An 8,380-nucleotide genomic window follows, 5' to 3' on the forward strand; every position below is an offset into this window, starting at 1 on the left:
GGAAGGCAAGAGTCGCAGTTGCTGGGGCTAAGTCCCTGGCCACAATCACAAACTCTGTGTCACTCTGGGTCATAGACTCTTTGAAAGCAGGGGAGAGGGAAGGGAAGGGAAGGATAGACCTCCAGTGCTCAAGTTGTAGAGGTAAAACCTCTTCTCTGGGTGTATTTGATGGTAAATATATGTAGGTGCTGAGTAAAGAGGCTGGTCAATCTGACTGGGTATTCCAAAGTTAGTTTACTGCAAATATTCCTAAACAATCAGCTGACACCATATATGCATGATTCTGGTTATATCCATAACTCAGCTTAATCTTTATTTCTTTCTGTCTCTGTGCATATGTCCCACAATACTGGATCCTGAGATTGTCTCACCCTCCAGGGCTTAGAATGAGAAGTATTCCAGGTGGGCCCGGAGTCTCCTAGGTGTTGCAAAATCCCTTCCCAGGCAATATCTGAGTTCCAAATGTAATTTCAGTTCTTTGCAACTCCCAGTCTTCCTCTCCTTGCCAGTGACAGAGACTTCAGTGGGGATGTCCTGATGAATGACAACACCCTACTCATAGTTCTTCTCTTTAGATGGTAACAGGAATCTTTCAAGATGAAAGATCCAAGCAGCAGGAAAAAAAACCACTCTCCTCTTCTCCCCACTCTTGGAAAGGAAGGGCAGCAACAGTCTTCTTCCCGAAACAAAAAAACAACATGTCTTTACCCCCAAATCTCTTTTTCTCAACTATTACTGCATCCATTCACTGGGTGTGAAATGAAACAAAGAGATCCTCTCCTCCTAATCCTTCCAGAAGCAGGGGAGACTTTCCCTCCTTGAGACAGGACCAGGGGATCCAGGACAAAAAATGGCAAAAAAGTAAAACATTAAAAAGTCCTCAACACACTACAAAAAGGCCAAGGCAACCCTTTCCAGTCAGGTTATGGACCAGAAAGGTAGAGCTGCCTCCATAGTAAACCTGGTGAACCAAGGTCATGAGGCTTGGCCTATCAAGGCTAGGGAATCAAAGATAATACACTGCTTCTCTATCTCTGCCTCTTTTTGCACAAACAGGAGCTCACCATTCCAGCAGCCTCACTAGAGGTGTTGTTAAACAATATGCTCCTCTCCGAACTCCTAACACCATGTCCTAGACTAGGGCCTAGAGATCCCAAAGAGTCATTACCCACACACAGACACACATACATACATATATATTGATATCTATATATCTCTCTATATAGATATGTTTGTAAAGATATGTTAGATGACCTGTTGTTCTTTTGTCAACCATTTGGACTCCTGAGTTGCCATCTTGGAGTCAGTCATTTGTCTGACCTATTTTTGCTTATTTGCTCTAGGCCCTTTTTGTAAATCTTCCCTGTGAGAGCCTTGGTACCCTTACATAGAGGATTTGGGATCCCTTAGATCAGGAGGTAGGGAAGATTCTGCTGATTTCTAACCCACCTCAAGTGGATACATCAGACAGTGACCCAATACAGAGAAATTTCACTCTGAGTTGTTTTTCTTCAAGAACTATCCTCTAGAGGGAAGGAGATGAGAGTTATTGTTCATGAGTTTTTTTCTGCTGACTCAAGTGTGCTGCACTTGAGAGAAGAGTGCCCACTGGCAAACCTAGAAACTCTCTGGATTTGGCCTGGAGACTCCAGAATTCAGGAAGAATTGCTGGATTTCTGGGCCAACATCCAAAAACTCCGGGTGCACCTTTCTGCTCATGTAGCCCAGGAAGAAGACTGCAGGAGCTGCACAGGCAGGAAGGAGGAGGAGTGTCGGATTCGTGCTGAAAAGGAGGGAGCAGCATCTATGAAGTCATGGGGTGGGGGCAATAGCCAAAGAAGCTGCCATGTAGCAGGGCTGCTGCAGATTCTATCTTGTAGCAGCTCAAGAATATCAGGGCTGCCGCAAACTCCATTCTGTGGCAGCCCGATAAGAGTAGGCCTGGCAGTAGGGCCGCCACGAAGCTCATCCCATAGTGACCCGAGGAGGAGGCCTAGAGGCAAGGAGGAGGTCAGGGCCCTGACTGAGTATGTATGTGTGTGTGTGTGTGTGTGTGTGTGTGTATATGTGTTTGTGAGAGACAATGCTTGTGTATGAGAGCCAGAGAGCATGTGAGGGTGACAGCCTATATGTGTGTATGAGAGAGAAAGACAGCCTGTGTGAGTGAGAGAGAGAGAGAGAGAGAGTCAGCATGTGAGAGTGAAAGCCTGTTTGTATGTTTTAGAGAGGAAGGGAAGAAGATGTCAGGAGGAGAAAGAAGAAACAGAAAGAAAAAAAGAGACCATAAAAAGAAATTAGGAAAAGACCGAGAAGGGGATTGGAGAAAAAAAGAGACCAGGACCAACCAATTAGAATAATAAGATCAGACAACAAAGTTAAAAAATTGTTTTGATTTTTTAGTGATTAGAACATGCTATCTTTGGGAATGTGCAATAAATATTTGTATTTTGCTTGCTTTCTAGTATTCCACTCTTCAGAATCTGGTTTCTTGGGCTTTCCATTTCAGTTTTGTTTGCATGCTTCTGTTTCTAATTTGCAGTACCTTACTCTGTATTAGGTTAAGGGTCGATCTGTGTTCTGCGTATGTGACTGATGTGTAGTATTTCTGTTAGCATGTAAGGACTTGTAGAAGTACAGCTTGTTCTGTTAACCCAGTAGGTGGTGTATTAGTGTTCTAGGGTCTGCTATAATATTTGCATTGCTGCCTTTTCATACATAAGCTTGCTGCTGTTTAAGTCCTGAGAGGTATGGTATGATACGGCTAGGTTTAGGTGTCTTTTGTTTTGTTTGTTACTTCACAAAGTGTTTGGCAGTGGAGCGTGTTTGGTTTGCTATTACTGAGGTGTGTATGTGTGGAAGAGGGGGAGAACTGAGCGAGTGTGTATGTGTGTGAGAGAAAGAGAGTGAACACGAGAGTGTATTAGTATATGTGAATCTGAGAAAGTTTAGTGTGCATGCTGTTACTGGTGCACACATGCCCCCTCTCTCCCCCACTAATCCTCAACAATGTCAGGGTGCCTGGAAATCAAAAGTTCCCAGGTTTTCCCACTGGTACTTTCAGAGGGAGATCTGATATTTAAGAAGACTGCAGGAGAGGTATGAGAATTTGGACTTGCTGTGTTCCGATTAGTACTCTGGGACTAAATTCTAACCGTTCTACAGTAGGAAAAATCTTGAGATAAATTTGGGAGTTGGAAGAAGGATTATGCTTTCTTCAAGCTAAATAACTGGAAAGGCGAAGGAGATAAATGATTAGAAAATTGGCTTCCATAAATTCAAAGACTTTGCTAGGTCACAAATGTATTAATCTTTCTTCTTCATTATTATTCATCAATTTTATTTGAAATCTAAGTGCTGTAAAGAATCTTCAGTCAATTTAATCAGCTATCAGTAAAGAAGTTTGTAAACCACATTGCCTCTCAGCGTGAGTTTTGCTGCTAAGATTGTGGAGATTATCAGTGCTGTTTACGGGGATGGAAAAGGGCTGCGTACATTGGTAAGTGCAAAAGGGCCTTGAAGCTACGCTTCCCTCCACGTAGAGGCTGGGACTTCAGAAGTAAAAGCTGTCTGTGGAGAACTGGTTGTAGATAGGTTCTATTTTATTTCCAAGCACCTTTGGGGACAGCATCAGGGTTCTATCCCTGTGGGCTAGGCCTCAAATCCCTGGTCCCAGGAGAGGAAGACGAAGCCATACCTCTCTATTTCTGGCGAGGTTGTGTCAGGGTTCTGCAGTTTGTTTGAGGAATTTGCGACTTTTAGGAGGTTTTTTTTGGAGTCCTTAGTACTGGCTGAGGGAGAAAAATTCCCTGTCCTGGGAAGGATTGGAGAAGATAGGGACCTACTGATTCTACCTCCCACCCAGTGGGTGGACAGTGGTGTCTCTGGGCATTGTGAATCTGGGTGAGTATTTTTGTGTTATCTTTACATTATTTTTGTTTTGGAAGGAAGCTTTTGCTGCTACCCTTCTTGATCAGAAAGGGGAAAGGTGAGGAGATTCTTTCCTGGTTGCTGTCTTAGATCTATTAATCCAAAGAAGCCCACTTTATCATCTGGAAATGAGAACTAAGAGTAAGAGGAATGCTTTTTCATCTGTAGAGACCCCTACCAGAGTCTTTGCCCTTGGAAGAGAAGACTGGGAGGCTTAGAAATTGCAGAACATCTGTACCTAACAGGGAACTTCTGCCACAATTAGTCAACCCTCGGCACATCCTGGGAGACCTAATACTGATTCACACATTCACAGATTTTTATTTATTTATTTATTTAATTCTTTTCTATACCGACATTCATGACACAAGTCAAATCACATCGGTTTACATCAAACATGGGATATTTAACATTAACAATAATCATAGCTAGAGAGCTACTGATAGAGTTAAGGGAAGAGGTAAGTTACAATGAGCGAGGGTTACTGGAACTTGGAGGTTGGAAGAGAGTAAGGAGGGAGGAACGGTTGAGTAACAGTATAAATATATGGAATCACAACAGTAAGAGGAACAGATGAATGATATATGTTATCTCAATAGTTTATACAAAATAAATATGTAGAACAAAATAAAATATAGAGTGAGGAATATAACGTTACTGATTAAATGGTTAAGGATAGGCTTGTTTGAACAGCCATGTCTTTAGTTTTTTTTTTTAAGGAGATGTTTTGGAGAAGTTGAGCTGGGACACGAAGGTAACAAACAACAAGTATGTATGCATGAATCCAAGTGATTACTATTGAAGATGTGCAGCAGTAACGTTTGTTTGAAACACCCATCCAGAGTGTCCTGCATGATTATTCAGCACCTGCATACTGCCAACTTACATATACTGAGTTACCACCCACTGCAAAGATACTTCCCACCCACTCCCCTCGACCCAAATCTATCCTCCCCCTCTATTGAAGAATCCATGCTGCGGACTGTTGGAACTGTACAAAAACTTAGCCCTGGGACTGAGCATAACTCCTGCCTTCTCAGCTAAACACCAGAAGAGGGGCTACATATACGTAATATAAATGTTTCAGAAGTCATGTGACAGTGTCTGATGAATGTGTCATCCAAACAGTCCAGCTCTTACTATTCACCCTAGGAAACAGTTTCAAATTGTCATCATTTCAGTAACAGTGAAACAAACTCTCCCCATTACCAAACACTACTTTGTGAAGTAGCACAAACCTGCAAAGAGTCACTCAGAACCTATACAGCAAACCTGCCATACGAAAAGAGCACTAACTCCCAGAACTCAAACAGCAACAACCCTATATGTAAAGCCAACACTGCAATATTCCGCCAGGCCCCTAAAACACTAATATATTTCCTACTGGGAAAGCAGAATAAGCTGAATCGCTACAAATCCCTACACAGAACCTACATGCTAGCGGAATATCTCACCTCAGTCACACATGTAGAACGCAAACCCTCACCTAATACAGAATAATTGAAATGCATCTTTTCCAAAAGGGCCCAAAGGAGTTAAAAGATTTTGTAAAATGAGAGTTTTGTACATTAGAACAGAGGAGGAATAAAAAAAAAAAAGACAGAGCGCAGTGCTTGTATTCTTTGGCAAGCAATTCTGTTTGCATCAGACTCCTAGAAGTCATGTGCCTTATATTTCCTCTTATTTATGTGCTGAAATGACTTCCAGATGTTCTTAATTATAAAAAAAAACATTGAGAAAGCAGAGTAATGCACATTAACATTTTTTCCCACATTTTCTTGTAATGGCCAATAAATTAGCGTATTGTACTTTATTTACATTGCCTCATTATTCTGTGTACGAGCTGCAGTCAGGCATTTCCTCAGACAGCTAAGTTTGGTCAGAGGCACAAAAGACTTATCTTTTGGTTCCTGTTTTTATTTGCGGTCGTTGCCTGCCTGAAGTCATACCCACAGTGTAGCATATTTGGTGGGGGAGCTGCTGAAACCCTCCTTCGCGAATGAAAGCGCGTCAGCTGTTGTCAGGATGTAAACAGCAGCCGGTGGGTACTGCAAACGTACTGCTCTCATTCCTGGACTCGGAGGGCGCATGGAAAGTGTTTTTGGACTGCTGGAGCCGGGTTGCACGCAGAACCTTTCATCTGTAAATGTTGAACTTTTAGCTCAAAGTCCTGGGACAAAGTCTAAACGGAGACCCAGCAAGAGAGACCACATCAGGCTTTTTGGAAATAGCTGTAAGGGGGGGGGGGGGGGAGTGAGGGTCTCAGAAGAAAGAGGCACTTTTCAGAAAGAGAAAAAAAAACCCCTATAGAATGGACAATAGATGTAAATCTGTAAAAACTCTTACTGAATCCACCCCAGTTATCACCGAAGGTAACTATCTGTTCTTCATATTCCAGCTATAAAATATGTGAAAGTCGTGTATTGTACGCAGGAGGACTTTATCTTGAGAGACATGACGGTTAAACTTTGCGGTTTCAATTTATTGTACGACATTTAAGACACTAGTAAAATTATGAAGCTAGATATTTGATTCCCTTACACGTCTAAGAGGCTGCTACTTGCCCACCCCTCGTGAAAATTAAGATGCGCTGGTAATTTTTCAAAGAGATTTAATAGCCTTGGGCATAGCTGAGCGGGTTTCACACCACCAGGCTTACCTGTGACGGACATCGCCGCCGTTAGGCAAAGCCGAGCCCTACTTGGGCAATAGACCAGCTGGCTCCTAAAATGAATTGCGCAGGCTGCCCCGCATGAGCCAAAAAAAAAATGAAAAGGAACAGGTGACAGATTTTGTGATGTTCTCCCTCAGGAATACTGAACCGTTTCCACATTCCACATGTGGGTTTTCTTTACGAAGGGTCGTATTTGGGGGTACTGGGCTTCTGTGCGACCCCATGTGTCTGTCCGATGTGGGGGGCATGAATAAGGGTACTGTGGTAATGATGAACTTCCCAACAGCTCAGTTTTAAACAGATAAAGGCAAAGTTTCACTTTCCATTTCCATTTCAACTTTCCTACTAGCAGGGGAAGGACAGGAAAAGAAAGGAGCAAGCCATCCTCCTCCCGCTCTCTCTTCCTGCTAGAGCAGACAGGAATGATTGGGAGCCAGAGCCATCTTTCAACCGCCATGGGCGGGGGGCTTGCAATGCAATGCAGGGCCCAAGAGACTTTGTGCAAGTCTGCTTTCAACATTTGCGGGCTGTCTCGGTATGAGAGCCGCTGCATTTATCTGCATGCATTCAAAAATCGAAAGTTTGCGTGTACATGCTTTCCCCCACCTCTCTTCCTAGTGAGGGTGAAAGCCCAAGTGAAATGGAGTTTCATGCTTACTTTACATGCACAACCGTGCACCGCCTCTGCACATAAAACAGGATTTAATGCTCATAAGACACTTTGAAAATCAAGCCCAAAATGTGGCAAAATTGCAAACCAGCTGTTTAACATTTTAAAATACTACTACTACTTATCCTTTTTTATAGTGCTACTAGACCTATGCAACTCTCTATCGATACACATAAGACAAACTTCCTGACCATGGGTCTTGCAATCTAATTAGGACATACATAAAAGACAAATTAGGGGCTACTGGAAATTTATGTATTATAGAAAACATGGTTAAAATCAACAAGACTAATGTTACAGAGAATCAGAGTTTAAGATTTAAAAGCAGCCTCAAAAAGGGGTCCAATAAAAATGTAATATAACAAATAGGATTATAGCGATGTTGACAAAAGTCCAAGGCCTATTGTGTGGACTGCAAAGATATTGAAAATAGAATCATCTGTCTATTCATTCTATCCAGAGGGAATGCTGACAATGAAACCTTCATCTACTGGTATGTTTGCTGGGAAGAAGCCTTAAATCTTGACACAAAATTTAAAAAAATAATAATTCTTGACGAGTTCAACTATTACTGGCTATTTATATTGTCTGCGAGTTTTAAGGTTAGTTTTTGTTTGCTAGTGTTAGAATTTGTCTGTGTAGAGAGAAAACAGGCTTTGATTCTCTGCGTTAGAAAAGGATAGTATTTGTTTGCCAATGTTAGCATTGTTTGCTAGTTTTAGGTTTAGTATTTGTTTGCCAGTGTTGGAATTGTTTGCTAGTTTTAGGTTTAGTATTTGTTTGCCAGTGTTAGAATTGTTTGTCTAGTGGAAAAGTAGACTGATTATCTGAGCTAGTAAAGGATAGTATTTGACAGTGTTAGAATGTTTTACTAGTATTAGATTTGTTTGCTAGTTTTAAGGTTAGTATTTGCGAGTTTTAGAATTGTTTGTGTTGTGAGAAAAGAAACTTTGATTTCTCTGAACTAGGAAAAGATAGTATTTTTTTGTTAGTGTTTAAATTGTGAGTTTGCAAAGCTCACTTACTTGATCTGAGAAGGTCCTGATTCCTGGACAACTAGTTACTAGCTTGATTCCCACCCTTGTCTTATTTTTTGACATATAGATAGG

The sequence above is a fragment of the Rhinatrema bivittatum genome, chromosome 10 (assembly GCF_901001135.1).
Source record: "Rhinatrema bivittatum chromosome 10, aRhiBiv1.1, whole genome shotgun sequence".
NCBI classification, from domain to species: Eukaryota; Metazoa; Chordata; class Amphibia; order Gymnophiona; family Rhinatrematidae; genus Rhinatrema; species Rhinatrema bivittatum.